This window comes from Lepeophtheirus salmonis, chromosome 10 (genome assembly GCF_016086655.4).
Source record: "Lepeophtheirus salmonis chromosome 10, UVic_Lsal_1.4, whole genome shotgun sequence".
NCBI lineage: Eukaryota > Metazoa > Arthropoda > Copepoda > Siphonostomatoida > Caligidae > Lepeophtheirus > Lepeophtheirus salmonis.
The window spans coordinates 17,485,184-17,507,424 of NC_052140.2; the positions used below are offsets into that span (position 1 = coordinate 17,485,184).

The 22,241-nt window shown below is 30.3% G+C and overlaps 1 pseudogene; it reads left to right on the forward strand.

Annotated features, from left to right (window-relative positions):
- Positions 1–9,830: 9,830 nt before the first annotated feature.
- Positions 9,831–19,919, forward strand: LOC121125555 (peroxiredoxin-4 pseudogene; annotated as a pseudogene).
- The last annotated feature ends 2,322 nt before the right edge of the window (positions 19,920–22,241 follow it).

Below are 22,241 nucleotides of genomic sequence, written 5' to 3' on the forward strand. Positions count from 1 at the left end.
CCCTTCACTGTCCTCTTGATTGTCCAGATCTTTATTTCTATGGTGTCCTCCACTTCCTACTTCCTGGAGAGGTCTTCTCCATCACTCTTCATCTTGGCCATCTTGAGAATAAAAATTGTTTGTTATAGTTTGTTTATGCAAAAATAATGGTAGAACAGATTGTCAAATAATAATCAATAAACTATATTAATGAGAAAATTAACATTAATAATAGTCCTCCTTTGCGCACAAATTATTTTCATACATGGGTAACTTAAAAAAATTAAAGAACATCAAAAACTTTTATTGATTTTTTCGTAGTTTCACTGATGATTTATTAAAAAATATAATTAACATGATATTTCTTGTTCAAACAAATGAAAAATTGATTATAAAACTGCGATGGTGTCAAACATGACAACTTTGCAATTTGAAGGATAAAAAGCTGATTTAGAATTATATTGTGTGGCATTGTTTAATAAGGAACGCTGAGCACTTCTGCAGCTTGAACGTTGTTTATTGTTTCGTCAGGAAGCAAAAAGAGTTTGGGATCAGTTAAAAAACAATGGCGTCAATCAACATGCATTTATTCCACAATTGTAATAAAGCCAGAGTCGTTTTAGCCAGACATTTTCTTCCTTAATTGCTCTTTCAGCCAATAAGGTTAACGAATGAGCTTTGTATACCACCAAGGGAACAATGTGGATATTATAAAAATCAATCCGTCTGAGAATATTAAAACTTCTCCATTCTCTTACTTTTTTGTATATAGTAGAATTTAGTTATATCCAGTGAGCTTCTATTTTGCCGTTTCTCTGCCATTCGATTAGATGGAATGTTGCGTGATGCGATTAACGTCACGACTTCTTACACATCAATAACTGTAGATTTTGTATAAAAATACAATTTTGTTAGAAAAGGTACCCCTTTTAATTTTGGTTGATCTATCCAGACACTCCAAACCAATCTGGAGGATAGCAGTCTTATCTACATTTATTTTGAGGCCAAATTTGTATGAGTATTTCCCAAATGCATTCAGAAGAACATCAATTTTCCTAATTAGTTTTCTATCTGAGTTTGCTTCAACAAATAGAGTAATATCATCGCCATACGCATCCAATGAATGGTTATTGGTGTTGAAAGATATTCCAAAGTCTCCATATTTTTTAGGGACTTTTGTAGGAACAAAATTCTTCGATTCCCGCAATATAAAGTAAAAGTGACGTAGGGCATCTTTTCCTGTAGCTTCCTTTGAGATTGATTTGTTCACTGGAGTGACCCTCAATATTAATAGCGGGTGATCCATTATAAAGTAAAGCTCTAACTGGATTAAAGAAGCGTTTTGGAAGAAAAGTTTTGACAGCATTAAGAATGTGTTTGTTTTCTATGAAATCAAACGCCTTATCAAAGTCTACCGCAATAACTGTTCCAAATTTATTTTTAGCAATTAAAGAATCGAGGGATGCTCTTATGTTTCAAGAAATGTCATTAATTTTTCTATTTAGTAAGAAAACCTTTTTATAATGCCCAATCTTGGTGTTGAGGATGATTGCTATTTGTTTTGCAATGACTTCTGCAAGATTTTTTATTTTCATTTAAAATTAAAATAGGCCTCAAATTTTCCAATTATGCCACATTTCCTAATTTTGAGATGAGTTGAATTTTCTGAAAAGTTAATTTGGGGGAACTTCTCCATATTTCTCCATCTAAGCTCCAAACTTAAGAAAATATAGGATAAATAAATTTGGGAGAAGATTGAAAACTTGAGCCAGCCCCATCTGAACTTTTCACATATTTTTCTTCGATTTGACCTCATTATCATTAGTATTCACTCTCGTCTTTGTTTCGCCCTTCCATAATTGAAGCATTTGGTTCAGTATTATCTTCCTTATTTAATAATTTTTCCGTTCCATTTTCTATTGGCTTCAAAGATTCCTCGTTATTTTTTTCAGGGTTTTCCTTGCAAGTAAGTTATTTTATATACTCAGTCCATCTGAAAAAATTATTTGGACAAGTTTTAGCAAAATGTCCTGTCTTGTAACGTTTTACACAAGTTTTAGGGAGATTAGCAAATTTAATTCTTGTCTTAAACCCTTATATTGGTAAGAACTCTGGCAATTCACATTTAGGAATCAAGCTTAAATGAAAGTTCCCATTTCTAAAGCATTTTGGTCTACCATCCATAAAGGCAGTAGTCGTCATGGTTGACGATAGTTCCATATTTTTCAAAAACAAAATCTATTTCATCTTCCTTCACATACTCATGTCAGAATAGATTGTGGTTTTTTTGTATATTATTTGATTCCTGGATACATCCTCCCTTTGAGCTCTCTGGTTCCTAACAGTTCCCTTTATGCTATTACAATTTTTCGCCAACCTTTTTTATAATAAAATAATCTTCGATATAAGAGAGATCCACTCCGATGACAAGATCTTTATTCATCAGATTATCTACAATACCTTGAGAGCCTGGGTATTCATGGATTCCTTGAAGAATAAAATTTTCAAGTTTTAGTGTTCCACAAATTGAATTATCTAATGTTATATTGGTAGGTCGCATAGGCAAACCATCTCTATCCATTTACTTAAAATCAATTATAATTTTACTTTTTATTGCTCTTACAGAAATATTTTTATAAATCAGTAAGATATTGTGATTTATTCCCACTTGAAGATTCGTTCATAATTATCTTATTTTTTGTAAAAGAAAAGAGAAAAAAAACGCAGGTCTTCAATGTTCCATTTTATGCTTTGTGTTCAGGTGATAAATGCTTAAGGTAGAAGAAGAGCGATTGAAGAAAAAAGATGGATGAACAAAGAGGGAGATGAGTCCTTAATTAATTATCCTCAGATGAATAAAATCCCTAATTAATCAATAAGAGCAGCACTTAACACTCCCAAAATACATTCAAACAAACACTAATTGTTTTACAAAGGAATAAATTCGGTTTTAAATATTACAAACGTAATATATTCTCACTTTAACAATTTTTTATGAAGATAAGAAAACACACACGTCTTCACTCTAGCTATACGAAAAAAGTTTATAATATGAAACGCTTCATATTCCTTTGAATCTACATTTTACCCCTAATAATTTTTAATACCCCCCTGAAAAAGTTTTCACATTCTATATAATTTTTTATTTATCTTAATAATGCCATATTTTTAATTTATCCGTAAGCTGAACTATATTTATTCAAGATTAAGTCTATTTAATTTCAAATGTATCCAAACCCCCGGATGAAAATAATCTAACTTCTGTAATCAAACATTTACGTTTAATTTTTTTTCTGCAACCAAAAAAGGATACTTTGTCTTTTACTATCCTTCCAGAAAAGTGTAGGGTTGGACCATTAGATAAAAAGTAGAAATATTTAAATAAACAACATATATAAGTCTTCTAAAATATAAAAAAATTATGGAATATAACTTGATGCAAAAATAAAACCACAACAATATTTGGATGAAAATCCCAATAAAATTCCAATGTTTTATATGATAAATTATGTTTAAGATAAATTAGAAAGATGAAAAGAAGACCAAATAGTGGAAAAGATATAGTTTATGGAAATGTAATAGTTAATTTATTGTATAGACCATGCAAAATATCCTTCTTGCATTGAATATGCATACTTTTTTTCTGCTACCTTTGTGAGGAACAATATTCTATTATTTAGAGTAAATTAATTATTAAATGAAGAAAGAAATTAAATGAAACAATTGTGTAAGGAACGACAAAAGTATATTTTTTTTCTCCAGTTAGTTAGTTTAGCTTAACTCATTATAATAATTAAAGATATTTTAATTTCTTAAAACATTCATTACGTGATTGTTTTAATTCAATTTACTTTCTTTTTTCTATTACCTAAATATTCTAATAGTAAAGTAGGAAAAAATGCCTTTAACTGGTTACAAGAAGGAAAGGGGAATTAAAATGGGTGCTCCATGTATAAAGTGTTCATTGTAATATAAACTATTAATATACATATGTATTATATTCTGATATATACCTAATATAGGTACATATTTTTTAAATAAAGTAAAGATTTGTGTCCTTTCAGACAGAAGAAGTGCAATGATTTGACTTTTTTAATGAGTTTGGGGAAGGAGAATATTTTTACTAAATGTTCTAACTGTTATTCACATTTGCTAACCATCATATGAGGTGATTTTTAAATATAATTAGATACCAAGTAGTGTACAAATATATCACCACTTTGCATGCTTTACGTTATTTAAGCTAAATGAACTCTAACATTAAATATATGTACAGAAATATCATTTGTTACATTGCCCCCCATTGGCTAGCAATGACAGCCTCTAATTGGAGCCAGAAGGGCGTACAAATATGTAAAATGTATTTGCTTTTAATCTTCTTCCACTCCTTATTTACATCAAAGTTGGTGCAGAATCCTAAACTGATTGAATACATATTGACAAACAAAAATTGTTAATCATTTTTTAAACAAAAGTGCTTCACAAAGCAATCAAATAAAGCCGATTATTGTTTCCAACAGGACACATACGGCAAAAATCGTGCAAAAAAATGAAGTTCTTGTCAAATGAATTTTGTCTATCGCAAAGACCCGACCTGAATCCCCTTGATTACAGAATCTTCTGGAAAATTGAAATCAAGCTCTGTAGACAGCTTCACAGTCGTATTGAGTCCCTAATACAATTGTTTGAAAAAGAGTGGTCATCAATGTTGAACCACTACGATGTCAAGGTGTGCAAAGTGTTTCGGGGTCGCGTGGAGCGTGGGATTGATGAATAAGTTATCCAACTTTAAAAAATGGTCTTTAATGAGTAATAAACATGTTCCAATTTAAAAAAATACACTAGAATTTCATTTAAATCGGCTTGGGTTAATTCATTGATCAATTTTCATAATATTTTAGGACTTTCTGGCAGCCCGATATTTATTAATATCGGAACCTGAGGCATTTGTAAATTATATTATTTTTTAAGTGTTGTAGATAATCCTTTCTACTTTGAAACCATTCGTACTATTGGGACTGGCACTTATGACCTAGTCAACTTTTATTATTCTAGATTTGAGTTCTTTTCTCCAGTTTAAAACTGCAGAGTTCTACTTCTGGCGTACCTTTAGGGCAGCGATGCAATAAGTGTGACTAAGTTTTAATACTATTTTGGCAGAAAAAGTAAGTTTTCTATTTAGTACACGATAAAATGATTATATTGAATGGTAAAGGGACTTGACATATTTAGTTATTTTCAATTTAATTTTTAAAGTATGACTATGTCCAAATTACTTCGTTTCTTTTTTAAACCTACTAAATTTGAAAGGAATATATGACACAAAGGCAAAATCAAAGTTGTTATAAACGATTTAACCCAAAATATTCATCATAATATTATTTATTACAATTGACTGATTTGCCCCTTAAACCTTCACAGGTATAGTGTAGGCAGTGTAAGCTGAAGCTTTTACATTTGTCTGTTCAAAATTCATATAGGCTACATTACTTCTTGACAAAAAATGATTTTAGTATGTAAAAAAGAAGAAACGATGCTAATTTTTGAATATCAGATTATTCCTTACAGCATGAATAATTATCCACATTATTTATAAAAAAAAATATGTTATATAAATATAATCTTTTTGGTCCCACTCATATATTACTTGATACCTCTCAGTATAGGCTTAAGAGCACCCAACAATAGCGATAATAAAAAGGAGAAATTACTACATGATAATACAAAATAATAAATACTTTTTTCAGCCATTTGTCATATTTTTATAGGAAAAAATTATTTTTTAAATTTAGATAGGCGAATAAATATCTTCATGAAATAAAGCATTTGAAATTCACAAATCATAGTTTTCCTTAAAATTGTTTAATTTCAATATTAAACTTATCACAGGTCTCGTGTCTGTTGATGTATTCTACTATTCAAGTACAGCGTACAATTGTGGAAAGGACAATTAATTATCTCAAAAAGAAAGTGATGAATTATAAACGCAGAGACAAAGAAATGAAAGAAGAAATTTTTTCAGGAAATATTCTCTGTAATGTTATAAGATTGTCAGTTTCTTCGTAGTTTATTATATTTCGCTTGTATTGGAGATGAGTGTTTCTAGATAGGTCTGTTTTTATCTATAGATGACTTCACATTCATTCATTAATGTCTTAACTCTTTTAAAATTGATTTAAATTTTCTTTTAAATTAATTCGGAGATATACATAAAGTTATCACCATCACAACCACCATATTTAATATTTATTTGTGAATCTATTATTTATAGAATGATGCAGGTTGGAAACGTTGAAGGATGCGTTAAAGTAATGAAAAACTCAATCATAAATAATGGAAGAATGAGATTCTATATATATTTACATTAAATGCACTTGAATGCAGAGCCAAATAGTAATATTAATAACTATAACAATTGGCGGTTGCATTTAACTTAAGGAATGATACTAATTCTATCATATAATATTTTTATAATGGTAACTTGATCCGAAATTGAAAACTATATAGAATATAATATAATAGAATGCATTTTATTATCCAGCTATAATTTATCTTATTTGATTTCCATCTGTTAGTAAACTGGGAAATTAAACACAGCGACATTTGTAAAAAAAATCTTATTCATATAAATAGCCTTTTATCGCTAATTCTTTTCAGTATGCTCCTCCGTTAGATTTATGTATTTCCTTAGTTATCATGATAAGGCCTCGTATATGATTTATTCGTATATACATCAATTTTTAATGGAGGTTTAGTTAATGTTATGTATTCCTTAAAAATAGTTCCTTTGTTTTTCTTTTTTCTTAATTGGATTCGTTTGTTTTATTTTTAAGAACTGAGACGTGTAACGGTAGCTACAATGTAAGGTTATAGATTCATTTGGATAATATATTCAATCTTATCAAAAACTGAAATGTATAATTTTTTAAATATTTTTTTTTGTATTCGTAAAGAATTACAAATTTCAACACGCTATAATCGCACAACTTTTGTTTTTAAGGTTATTTAAAATAAAGAATCACTTTTTATCAAGATCTTATAATCCTACAAGTGTTTTTAAAATTTTAATTGATACTTACGAATGCAAATTGGGAGGAATAGTTAGAAAAATAGTTAAAGAATCGTTCAACTGTTTGTCATGTAATTAAAAACTTTTTTTTGGGCGGAAAGGGGGGGGGGGACTCAGATCATTAATCACGTTATTAAAAGATGTTGAATAACAGAGGGTTAAAAGAGCCCTTTATGATCTCATAATTTTGCCTTTTTGACAAATTCTTCCCTGAGTATGAGTATAATCAGGGCTTTTAAAAATTAAAGTTTGATGCATTTTGATCACAAGTTTCCGCAGTAATTATTTTTATGCCAGTGATATCTTACATTCATTTTTATAAAAGGTACTACTTCACTCATTTATCCTCACTCATAAATAAATATTGAAATATGACGTCACAAGTTATCAAACTTGACAATTAAAACGGCTTTACATTCTAGTCAATGAAATAGTTCCGTAAATTCATATAAATAAATGTTGCATTATTGTATTGTTGAACACTTTGGTGTTCGTTGAGAAATTGGATCATACGCAAGAACTACTCGTTGTAACATCAAATGTATTTTTAGAATACTATACACGATAAAATATTTTGCATTCTATTGTTCGAATGCTTATCTTTTCCCAGCCTTGATGCAAGTTTCCACTCGATGAAGGGTAGTTTTCCAATATTTTTCTATTTGAAACTCCTTTATATTGGTTCATGGTTTTTCAACAGATCTGTTCAGGGTTGTAATAATTCTGTGTCTGTTCATCTAAGTTTTGTATGCTGAATTTGCGTCCGTATGTTGTCATCGAGCAGGATTGGGCAAGGAAAGGAAAGTTGATGGGGTTGGACGTATAAGAAAGGTGCCATCTTGAACAGTGCTGCCAGTGATCGGGGGTGTCACCCAGATATTGGGTTTTAGTTTTTAAAATATATACAATATAGACATTTTGCCTTTTAGATTCAAAAATTTATAGAATTTGGCTTTTTAGATTTTAGTTTTGAAAACGTATACAAGCTTGGCTTTTTCGTGTACCGGGCGGTCCATTGAAAAAGGAATACTTAGTAATTCTATAATTAATGAGGGTTGAGGGTTTGAAATTAATTCATATTTCGATATATTTACAAATAAACAATTAGTTACACAACAAAACAAATCTGAGCTCTTTTGATAACGTACAAGTCGAGAAAATGAAACTTGAACATGATCAGCGAATTTTCATTCGTACAATATACGCAGTTGGGCATCTCCAGGACCACTGTCTACCCCATCAGTGAGTCTGAAACGTTGTAGAAGAAAAACAGCTCTGTAAAAAAGAGGAAATTGGATCCAAAGACGTTAAATAAAAGAGTCCAGGACAATCCTCTCAAGTCTATGTGGACCATGCAAAAGATATCTGCGTATCACGCCAGACTATCTACAAAACTATAACAAAAATATTCGGAGAAGCAGCTTTGAACACCAGCAATGAAAAAAAAAAAACCATCTCCTCCGTTGTAAGACTCTTTTGATTTAGTCTTTTGAACTCTGTTCGACACTTTAGAAACCACTACAGGGCTGATGGCAACCCCCTGTATTGCATCTTGTGACCTGCATTGTCTGTCATACACACACCAAGTCCCTCTTAGCCACTGTCAGCTAGCACCGAGATGCCATGACAGATGATTAATTTGCAAAGGGTGACACGCATTCAGTCGCCGCCTGGAAACAATAGGCTGCTACTAGGGACAATGATTAGGATCTCAGAAAAAACATCTATTTTTAATATTGATTTCATTGAAATTCTATCGTTATTTAATACATTCTAACATGTTGAATTTTAAAACTCAGAGTTTTCAGTTGTAACAAACAACTGGCCATAATAAGTTTATAAAGAACAATTATTATGCTATTACTTAAAAAAATATATTTTATTTACTTATTTGAATCAAGCGTAAATATTAAATACTGTTTAGTATTTTATATTAGATACCCATTTGAGTCCATAAAAAACGCAAATAAATACATCTGTATGAAACATTTTTTTTTTTTTTAAATAATGTTTATAACCAAAAAATTAACAAAAACAAACAAATTGCAAAAAGTTAAATACTCTTTGCAGACATCCGTGGAATCTTCGTTTCATGTATTTTATTTTTGTAACCAAGTGTCTTATATCTATGGGGAAGAGTATCAATACCAATAGGTTTGATAAAAGTCCTAAGGTGTCAGATTGGCTCATTTCTCCTACAATGAGAGAAAAAGATTACTTCAAATGTGTAGGCGATAACAGCAAAGACTCTCACGACAATATGTATATGATTGCAGATCATAAAGGAATCATATTCATGTACGTCTGAACAAAAACAACCGTGAGATGTATGGCTTAATGGATTTCTAAATTTATTACATTTCATGTTTTTATCGTATTTGCAGACTTCTCTCTATATTTTACCAACTCTTAAATCTTTTATGTGATTATAAATATCTGGAGAAAACAACATTCTATAATCACTCTTTTTATTAAATTTGTAAACAACCGGACAATTTCATTTATTTAGCCTATTTTATAATAATAAAAATAACTAAATGTTTTTTGAGAAAAATATATTTTCTTTTTTTATTTAACCCATTCGATGCAATTATTAATGAGGAAAGTTAGAAACAATTATGGGATAAATTTTATTTATATATATATACAGGGTTCGGAAGCAAAACGTGGACTGAATTACTGATTTTAGAAAATGTCAATAATTTTATTTTTCCGAATATAATTTTGAAATTATTTTAAACAAAACTTTGAGACACAACCTTTGTGAACATGTTCACTCAATATGGCCGCCTTCAGCAGCAATCAGTGCCTCCAAAAGGTGACGGACAGCCTTGCAGGAGTTGATGATGAACTTGTCGGACAAGTTGTTCCATTCCTTCATAATGGTGGCCTTCAGGGAGTCCATGTTCGGGAGATATGTCCAGTTAGTTTCCTTCTCTAATGTACCCCACACAGAAAATTCCAATGGTTCAAATCCGACGAAGATGTTGCCCACATGTCATTGGGCAAAACTCAGCCATTATGTCGGTGCAAAACTTTTGGCCGAAGTGTGTGAGGGTGCACCATCTGGGGTACACACATAGATGTCCTCTGGGTAGATGGCCTTGAGCCATGGCAGTATGGTGAAGCTCAGCACCTGGTAGTAGGCCTCCTGGCCGATTTTCTCCCCAGTGTTAAACAAGAAGGGGGGCATCTTCTTACCGTCGGACGCCACGATCCCAAGGACCATTTTTTGGGCTGGATGTTATGTACAGAGCACATCCTTGACTTCCTCTGGTGATCACCCAAGCCAATGGTAGTTCCGACAGTTATAAACCTGGTCCACGGTAAAAATTTTCTCGTCAGAGAAATTTTTAACTGTGGATACATTTGCCATAATTTTCATTTGAACAATACTCAAGGTTCTAGCTATACTTTTGAGTAATGTGACATCCCAGTAAATAATTTATACTTTTCTTTTTGATATAGTATTAAGTAAAGTACTCCAGACGACAAACAAACAAAAATTATTTAATAAATATTTGATCTAGATTGAAAAATTCATACTTATATGTAGTAGTAAAATAATTAACCTATCGTCTGGAATGAGTTAATAAAGGTAATAAAAAGTATTACACTTTTCTGCATATTTTGCTGGGCAAAGTATTTTACTTGCTAGGATTTATCATCTTCTACTACTTTATGAAGAAGCATTTGCCGGATAATCAAATAACTCATTATAATTATATTCTTGTTACTTCGGAGTTTACATATTTAGCTAGGTCTGGAATTTTGTTGAAAAGTCCAATGTTAGCCCTGGTTTAGTTTTATTTATTTTTTTATGAAAAACTAAGAAATATTCAATTATAATTAATAAAAAGGTCAAATCACAAAGGAGAATTAAAAAATTAAGACATAATTAGTGAACTAATTGTAGTGATCCATGATGAGTTACAAATAATTATCAACATTTTCAAATTCCAAAGGCATTGATGCAATATTCTTTTCAGACTCCTTTTTATAACTTAATTAAACATTTCCATATATAGTTTGATTAAAGACTCCAGCATAACAACTTTTCGAGAATTCATTTATTAGCTCAGATGATTGTTTCCACTTTTTAGTAATGGCTCCAAAAAGAGCTTCAACGTGCTGGTGTAAATTATAGATGTGTTATTTTTCTCGAATTTCTCTGTATAATTTTTAAATTACCTACATCATTTCACTTAAACAGCTCCATGTGGTAGGTAAACTACTGTTACAATCATCCGCAGTGGAATTTAAAAAGTCTTCTATCGACTGTTTTGGTGAAAACTGTTTTAATGGTGTAAAGTAGTTTTTAATTTTTGAAACAGAAGAAGAAAACTCCTCTGGACAATAACTATTTTTGTTTTATTTGTGACACACCTGGAGAGGTTGATTGAGAGTAAAGATACTTTTTATTTTTTGTAGCATCCAAAGTATATTTGTTTATAGCTCGTTTACTTTGTTTTCCATCGTCATAACTTCATCTGTATTCAATACACTCGAAACATGGAGGGGTTTTTACATAGAGGCGTTTTCAGCAAATATATTAGACGGAAGGAATTTTAAAGGCTTCATTAAAGCTCTTTGCTATAAGGAGGATTTGAGTCTTTTGTTGGAGAATCTGTGTTTTTTGCCTCCAAAGGAGTCCATCTCTTAAGGAATAGATAAAGTTGCTAATTGTTGGTGGAAAAGCCAGACCTGATATATTGTGAATTTATATTTTCTATTGCCAATATGGGTATTATTGGTCTCTCCAATATTTAAACTGCCTTGATAGGTCTCCTTTTTGGAATTTAGGGATTTTGATGTATGTTTGAGTCTACCTACAAACGTGACAAGGATTGAAAATTTCATGTTTTCCTGGAGTTGACTTCTCTTTAACGTTATCCAACTCATTATACGTCATATTGCTGTTATTAACAAAATCCCTATACATGCAAAAGCGACCAATAATGATTACAGGTTCTTATTTTGCCAAAATACGCGCAAGCACTATTTCCTGTATTTTCCCATAAATAAATTACGAAAAAATTGAGTTAAAATATTTTTTTTTTGACACATGACTTTTCAGCCACAAACAAGACCATAAAATGGCTGTATTTTGAATAATAGTACATTATAAATTTGCTTCATATTATTTATGAGAAATATCTTAAGATATTTGTTTGTTCCATCCCACAAGAGAGTACCTCCAAGTGTGAGTACTAATTTTTTAAATATATACATAATAGTCTTTATTTGATTTTATAATTATCTGAAGGTGACTATTACAAACTTACACACATATATAAGAGTTGTGTACATATAATATAAAATTTGAAATAATAATCTATTACTATTATCAAATCTTCCCCTCCCCAGCAACAACAACAACCAGGGGTGTTGCAGGGAAAAGAATAAACCTGTCATCAGATTTGGTGTCAAGATAAAAAAATAAAAGACTTCATATTAGAAATAAAAAAATCTTAAAACGAGAACGAAAAAGGGAGGCGAGAAAAGAAACCTCATTTATGATACATAATCAAAAAAATATGATCTGAAAAATTAGTAAATAAATATCTAGTTAAAAAATAATCATAATACGTATGATAAAAAGCGAAATTCATTATGAACAGCGATTGTGGAGCTTAATGTTTTCATAATTGGACCTTGCAATCAGGTTTTACAATGGGATTGGATCCAATTCCGAACAGAAGAACCACGTAGTTAAAGCCATATTTTTTTCGTCTTGAGTGGGTCCTCTTCCTAGGTAGTGAGTGAGTGGTTCAGCCATCATACACAATATTCCTTGTTAATCTTCGCAGTCACGAAAAATATGGGCAAGCGTTTTATTTTTGTTGCAGTCTCTGAAAGGCGCGTCTATCTCTTTATAATAGACCCAAAAGGCGACCCGGTATCTCAGGTAAGATTGCTCAGGAGTGAGATACGGATCAAATAATGACATCACATATTTTTTATAGATTTCCTGACTATTCTTAATTGTGCATTTTAGAGTATTGCAGAGATCGTATGGAGAGTTTCTCTCACTCCTTAATTGCTTTTTTAGTAATATTGTGTGCTACTCTTAGATGAAGTGTTTTTTTTTTGCTTGGTTTGAAGACCCTTAAGAGGGAATCGCGTAGGAATCTCACGATCTGATAGTTATTTTTATTCTTGGTAATTACATCATTTATGATGTTAAGACCCAGCTCCTCTCTGATCGTATTAGAAAGACCTATTTTTAATTCTTGGTTTCCAAATAGAGGGTCATTCTCCCCCACTGACCTCCAATACACTTTGAGTATGTCGTTGGATGGTTTTCATTCTTTCCCTGGATAGGATGTCATCGTATTTGTGATGGTCCCTTTGTGTGCTTCTATGAAAAGTATTTTTCACAGATAATTAGGGTTGTTGAAATCGTTGAAAAAGAACAAATTTGATTGGTTGAAAGAGAGTATATAAAAAAAAGGAATAAAACACGTTGGTACCTTTGTATCTTCTAAACAAATTTTCCTTAGTATTGTACTAATCATCAGCAAAGCAACTTCCACTTACTGCTTTCTCACGTGCATTATCATCATGCCATAGAAAATGTTCCTTTTTTGATGGGTGTCTAACAACAGAGGTACTGATGAGTGGAATTATGATTTGGAAAAAAAAGTATATCTTGCCGTTTTTGCAGTTTGTCGTGCGTATCTCGTGGTTCAAAAGACCCCTGGCTGCACAAAACTAAAGGAACTCTCAACAGGTGAAAACCTTCTATACAAAAATACTCTAATTGTCAATTGTGATGCTGAGAGAGTCTTTAGTATGATGAATATCATCAATACAAAAAGAAGGTCCAAACTAAGTACAAAGAAATTGAGGGAGCTGTTGATCACCAAATTGAATTAATGTTTTGTTATCATTAAATTGTCAATGCGTAAATAATAAGAATATTTTTTAAAAATTTGTTACTTTATTGCCTCATTTCTATTCTTTAGATTTCGTGCCAAAGTTATCTATTCATTCTTTGGTGGTTACTAAGACGTTATAAGTACACTTCCTGTAATGATGGGGTTGATGTTCTCTGACCAACTATATATTTTGTCTTACATAAATTTATAGAATATAATAAACATTTATAAAGTTGTTTAAAGGGAAGTTATGTATTAATAATAAAAAACAATTCCTCTTCCTTCATGTATAAAAAAATAAATAATTCAAGTTAAAGATATATTCTAAAAATACTCTTTTAATTGAGTTGGAATCAATATTTACTTTGAACTCTTGATCCAGATACAATTGCACCGTTGTCATATGTAGCTATTATATTTTTGAAGTAATTTCCATGGACATTAAATGCATCGATGGGTAATTCATTCAGTTTAAATTTTTGAATAGAGTCGATGATCGAAATAGAGTTTTCTTTAGACACCTGCATACTCTTGCATACTGGCCTCTCTTACCACATCTTGTGCATTCGACGCTTTTAGCAAGGCAAAATTTCCCATTCTTATGAGGAAATTGGAAACCAAACTGTCTACACAGCCTTTCTTGGCTATTGTTCCACGATCTCCTACAGCTTTAACTTCATCGATATATATTGAATCCACATAACTTTGCATTTGCGTTAACACCCTTTGATACTAAATCATTTAGACTATTTTGATTATTCTTTAATGTTTCTACTATTATCTATTAATATATACTTCACATATGTTATTTGCATCATCAAATAATCTTAATTGTGCTTCTCTATACTTACGGACTCCAGACCATTTGTCAGACATCATCCATGAATGTTCCTTCAAATATAAGTTATATACTTGTATCTTAGGTCTAACGATGATTCGATATACTTTTTAAGCACTACCGAATACGCGATATAATGATGGGTTTGATGTTCTCTAATTATATTTGGTCTTACGAGTAATAAGGAAATGGGAAGTGACGCTTGAAGTATTCAAGATGGAGCATTGCCCATATTTGCAGAACAGTACGAATTCAAACTTATACATGAAATTGATATTTGTTATAAATACAAAATATAGTAGTGATTTGTGCGTTATAGGCATTGAGAACACTGAATGACTCTTAACAAGGAAAATATTTACTTAAAGTAGGAGTTGGCTTTAGGAGGATTGAACACGAAGAGTTTCAATGAACGATTTTTGGGGGATAATATATTTTTCGTACAATATATTTTGTCTTACATAATTTTACACAATATAATATGCATTTATATATAGTTATTTACACGGAAATCATATATTAATAATATGTATACAATACGTCCCTTAGGGTGATTTCTATTGTAGGGGCTCTCACAACAACATTGCGTCATTGCATAATATGATACTCAACCACTTCCTCGCGCAGTATAAGTATTTCGACCAAATTTAAGACTTTTTCTCCCTTAGACTTACATTGTCGTGACAGATTTTTCTTTATCTAAATTGTTTTACGTCCCCATGTAAGGAATGAACATCTACATCCTCACGCAAAAATTATTATAGTTTGCATTTAATTTACACACATGCTATTTACGATTTATCTTATTAAAAGTCGTAACGAAAGTTTTATATTATGGCAATTAATATATTAATACTATTTGTATCATACAATAAATTATAACTAACATTAAGACATTTTTTTGATAATATTATTTTGATTAAATAGTACCAATGGAAGCTATGTATATTTTAGAGAAGGAAAGCTTCTATATTTAGTAAATTTTCAGATAAGTTGTAATGTTAAAAAAAGCCAAATTGAGTATATGGGAGAGCACTTTTTCCATTATTGGTTTCAAACTTTCCGTCAGACATCCACTTTAAATTTTATATTATACTTTCAATAAAGTTATCGGCATCCAATTTTCTATTTTTCGTACATCTTTTCCTTTCTTAGAAAAACGAGTAATAATTACCTTTTTTACTCTTTATCACGGCCATTACCAAAAAAATATTCCTTTTATAATTCAGCTAAAAATTTGGCTATTTTTAGTACCCTTTGTAGAACTCAGGAATAAGTGATAATAATTTCTGGAAATTGTTCCTTTATGAGTGGATTCTTGGATCAGTAGAGTTCTTGGTAGTAATTTGGAACATATTCTACAATCTTCAGTAGAGATCTTATCTACTGTCCATTTACTAGTAGCTCGTTCATCTTCTTTCTTCCATTGTTTTTTTCAAGAGATTTTAAAAGATTTAAATTATTGTAATTGATTTTGTGTTTCTTGTACGAACTCTTGTTCCTTGCATTTTATTTTCCATTATCCAACTGTGAGTAATAGTTTTGGATAACCACAGACAAAACATCACATGTATCCATAGAATATCCATAGTATCAAAAAATAGTTATTATCCCTCGGGTTGCATAGAGTAATTTAGGGTACCCATGGATCCTTAAAAGCATCATTTACATCCAAGGATCCCCTCGAATACCAAAAAATTGATTTTAGACTGGAACTTTGGCATGGAACTCTTTGGTGCAGTTAAAAATTTCATGGGGCGAATTAACAAGCTGCATGTCTTATATTCGCTAAAAGATTTTAAAATCTTATCGGCCATGTTAATTCAATGTATACTTCAGCACACACATATTGTTGACTTTTTTTTTAACCCTCCTTCATGACATATTCAATATAATCATTATGCAATTTTTTTAAAGATTAAAAGCGTGAGGCCTTTTCGTAGAGTGAGGGCGGCATTCTATATTTTGTAGAATCCATAAGATGGCTCTGGCATTACCACAGTACCTGTTCTTTTATTTATTCCCCCCCCCCTATTACTGACCAATCCTCTTGATCCATTTATTAAAAGATTGGATTCATTTTAAAAAAATTGCAAGGAAATTGTATTGCAATAATATTACTCATACTGGAAGGTACTCCTTTGAGAGATGGAACAAACACATAAAATAAATAATATAAATCAAATTCATAATGTGTATTCATCATGAAGTTTAAACAAAATATGGGGAAATTTCCTTCATGGCAATTTTCTCCTTGCAATCTTCCACTGGCAATTATCCGCAGGGAAGTTTTCTAAGTACTCTATAAGACATAATTACACTCAGAAAAGTAATATTTAATGAAAAAGACCAACTTGTTCGACCATACAGAGTTTCCTTTTATAAAATTAGTTTGTTTTTTTTAAGTTGGTTTGTTGTATGTTTAAAAGCATAGAAAGTGAATTGAAATCTAAGATTATACTGATTAAAAAAATATTTTAAACGGTTTGCTCCAAATATTAAAAAGTTTATTCAACTCTTTAATAAATTAAAATTTTGTAAAAAAGAGAATCAGATTTATCTCCGAAAAAAAAAAGATTATCGAATTACAACTTTATATATACTTATTAACATTTTATTCTCATATTTTCTTTATCTGTAAAGAAATCCTATATTTTTTAATGGATTTTTTATAAAATGAATTTCAACTTTTGTCCATGTCCTTAGCATTTTAAACATTGTTTAATTTACAGTCGAACAAAAGGATTTATAATATTTTTCCCCCTTTTTTAATTGGCCTTAGATTTTGTACATCAAAATTAGCGAAATAGAATTAACGAACCCATAATTGGGCGTAATGAGCTGTAAAAGTAATAAAAACAGTTATATTAATTATATTTTCAGCCACTTGTATTGCCTTTTCGTATCTATTGAAGAAAAACTGTAAAATATGGCGTATTTTCCGTTTCCTGTTGTCCTTCTTTGACGCCCGCTCAAACAATACTGATTCAAGATATGACAAATCTATTTGAAAAGTTTATTTAGTACAAAACCTTATCCTTGTAGTATCACCTAGTGTGAACTGATTGAACTTATATGTACAACACGATCTACACATTACTAATACCATTTTTTGGGTAAATACTAGATTTCTTACAAAAATTATTATTAAATCTATTAATGTGGCCATGATACAGAGATAATTACAGAGGTGGCTAAACTATTACACACTGGTATGCCTTTTTTACATTAATAATAGGAGTAACGAAGAAAATAAGGAAAGAAACTTAAATCTCACTCTGTACTTAGTAAAAACAGAAGCAGATATTACTCCAAGGTCAATCTTCAATTATAATTTAGGTCCAACAAGGGCATATACTTGTAGCACCCTCATAACTCTTTTGTATTACTTTATTTAGGTCACACCCTATATATTTACAATGTTTTTCTTATCAGCAATGCAAAAAATAATGACAACAGATTTGAAAAATAAAATAATATTATTCAGCGCATGCGCAAAGAGAGAACAATAAAACTTCAAAATTGACTATATGTAAATAAATCAATTAAATTTATTAATTCCCTAGTAAAGTATTTTTTTCACGTATTTAATTACTCCATCATACTTCTGTTTAACTTACTTTGACGTACAGTTGTAAAATAACAATGTTTGAGAGAGTTGATGTAGTATTTTTGTGAAATCATTATTACTTTGTATAGGTCTAATAAATCCTAATTTTGAGAAAATAATTTACTGTAGATGAAAATAGGATGCCCTATTATAACCCCGATACAACAATAAAATCCAAGCATTGTAAGTTTTTTCTCAAATAAAAATGCAATAACGTAACCTTAATGTACAACTATTTTGCAGAGAAATACGCCAAGTACTATTTTTTTTTTTTCTTGTATCCATGTTATGTCGTAAACTTTTCAGATCAGCCCCTTAAAATATAATTGAATGTTTTATGAACAAACTGTAAAGTATTGTTGATAAAAAATATATCAAAATAATAAGAATTATCTTCTTTTCTTTTTTTTAAATTGGGGTTTGAATATCCCAGTTCACTAACGGAGGATTATATAAGCAATTAAGTTTGAAGTTAAATAAAGATTTCATGATAACAGTTCTTTAAAATTATAAATCCTCTTCAGATAGCATTTACCAAAAAGTATTTTTTTTTTACTGTGGAGTTGTGTTAGAGCTACCTTCGCCAGGATTTTTTTATTAGCCAGGTCACTTTAGGCAAATCCATTTAATATAGACGATTTTTATATATTTATTTAAATGGAGAGTCCTGCTTCAATGTTCCCAGTGGTGCAATACCGTGGATAAGGCTGGAGGACAACTTCCTGCTTAATTGATTGTATATACATATATATCCTATGTCTTTAAATCTCTCCTAATCCCATCGTCATTTTTCTTTATATTATAATTATTTAATTCACGGAGAGAATGTGCAAATGTGGTGGTCGTTTGACGAACGAAAAATATAATTATTGCAAAAAATGAAGTATTGTTTTTTCCACCTTATGTTTTTTTTTTGTATTAAGTTTTTTTGTCCTCTAAATAATTTATTACTTTTTTTTAAATAGAATTAATTTTGTAGCAATGGACAAGAGCCATGATCTCCAAAACAGCTCCTTTCTGGAAAAGCAGAGTAGTTGTGAAGGAGGAAATGAAAGAAGCCCAATAGAGTGACTAAGAGGGCAAAAATTGCGTATTTTTCTTTTATCCTTTAGATTTCATCTGTGTTTACCCAAATGAGACTTTAGCCATCAACGATAGGGTTGAGGAATTAAATTAATAAATACTGAGGTTGTCACCTTCTCTATGGATTCTCCCTTTACACATTTTGCCCGTACCAACTTGGACCTTATAAGTAAGGGGGAGTGGGGAAATTGAATATTGCTCTTCTCTCTGACATAACTCACAGTATGTCTTAGAACTACGGTGTTTATCTTGAAGAAAATGGTCATATACTTCGAAGTATCTTTATCATTGAGGCAAATCACAGTGAATGATATCCCTGTAGGACGTTCTGTTGATGAGACTCTACGTTTAGTTAAAGAATTCCAAAACACTGACAGTCATGGAGAAGTAGATCCTTGTGGATTGAAACATGGTAGTGATACTATTATTTCTTATCCAAAGGAAAAAAAAAAGTTTTAAAAATCTTGTTGATCATTGAACATATATATTTTTTTTATAAAAAAAAACGAGTGCATTTGTTATATTTTTTTAAACTTTTATGATTTGCAAAAATTTTTAATTTTAATTTATTTTTTTACATAGTCAAAATACTTAAAATTTATTTCCCTAACTCTTACATAACTGCAAAAAAAAAAAAAGCATCAGATTTGTGCATATTTTCAGAATATACCTACGTGTATAATATAGGACCATATGCATAATATATTTAAGTATAATCCTAATGCCTATATATATAGATAAAGAATGTATTGCAGTAGATTATAAAGATATATAAAATAGTTTTAATATACATACATTGTCTATTATGTGATTTATAAGCATACATGTTGTGAGTTGTGATGAACATGGGTACCCTGTTAAAATTAACAAATTATGTTCATATACATTTAGAAAAATGTTATATGTATATTAGGGTTAATTTGTTTCCTAAAATAATATTAATGCAAGACTGGACCTGTGAAAAATGTTCCTTCGAAACGTTACATGCCCAACGGTGGTCATAATGAACATTCAATTAGTAATAATCCTGAATAATATGGAATATAAAAACCGTTCATTATGTCTCTACATAAACTTTTCTCAACTAATGCTGCATTTCATTAATGATATTCAATGTCTGAGTGTGTGGTTGCCTATTACAAATGGCTATTTTTCCCCTCTTCTAAATGTCTAGTCTTACCTTAAATTTCGATGGATAACGTGCAATCTTTTGTAAATACTGTTTATGGATGTAATTAGTTATGTGAATGTCCTTATTTATTCAGTCCAATTAATTTTATTGGTAAGACCAGTAAATAAATCAAGTTTAGGGACGTCATCAAGGATTGAACTTTATAGCTTTTAGGACTGATTAACAGCACTTAACCAGACTGAACAGAGACTTAACTGGACCGACTGAGACTTAGCTGGACGAGACTGAAATCTTCAATCCTAAATAAGGACTGATACAAAAATTTTATGTGGCACTCAGGACAATATACGATTTCTAATTCAAAAAGGTAATAGTCTAATTCCAAATGAGAATAGTCAAATTCAAAATGGAATAGTCCAATTCAAAATAGGAATAGTCTAGTTCAAGATAGAATAGTCAAAATGGGAATATTCTAGTTCAAAATAGAATAGTCAAACTCAAAATGGAAATAGTCAAATTCAAAATGAGAATAGTCAGATTCAATATAAACTATATATAGTATCATAAATATACTATATAACCATCAAATCCAAATTTGCTTTAGAAAGATATTCTAAAGGGGAAATTCGCTGTATGTCCACAATTAGATTAGGCCTTTATTTTCATTTGTTTAATCCAATTGAAAATATTTTGTCAATTATAAAGAGTCACGTAATAAAAGAACTTAACCAGAAGATAGCAATTATTTTATATTCCAAACCACAAAATCCATTCATTCAAGAGCAGAAGTCAATAAAACTGTTAGTCTAAAATACAGCTCAAAAAAATGTCAGAAACTTTTATAAGATGCATCACTAGTATACAACGAAAAGTCAGCACCGGTTGAAATCTTGAGAATATGACTTTTTTTTTAAATATACAAAACAATTTGTTGTTATTATGAATATATATTACGGTGCATCAAACGCCCTTATGTACTTGGATTTCCTCGTCTATTCTCCTAAATGTGTGACTTAGTGAACAAAACATACGTGGTAAAAATCAGCACAATCAGAGTTGGGCATGGGTGGCACCGAGCCTTGATGTTTTTGAACTAAGCTGCAGTATCACAAAAATTACATATCTTCCTTTTCCCTCACATTAAATTGCTTGGTATCCAATAAATTGTTTTATAAATAATTTTTATATTTTCTTGTATAAACACGTTGATCTAAATTTTGAATTTTACTATTCCCATTTTGAATTTGAATTATTCTATTTTGAAATGGACAATTCCCAGTTTGAATTGGACTATTCCGTTTTGAATTAGATTGTTTTTATTTTGAATTAGATTGTTCTTATTTTTAATTAGATTATTTTTATTTTTAATTTATCTTTTTTATATAGAATTCAACAATTCCCTTTTTAAACTGGACTGTAAGGTGAGCTTATTTTTTAAATTTGAGAAAAGTGGAGTTATGACATTCGAAATTATTTTTTAGATTTTACCTTATAAATTTTTTTTTATTTCTGGGTAAAAGACATCGTAAATAAATTTGGAACTGTTGTGAAAAATATTTAGAGGTAACTTAACGGCTCCAAAATTTTTAAATTTTACGATTTTTTTCAAAATGAAGTGTTTTGACCTCAATATCAACCAAACTTTTCGT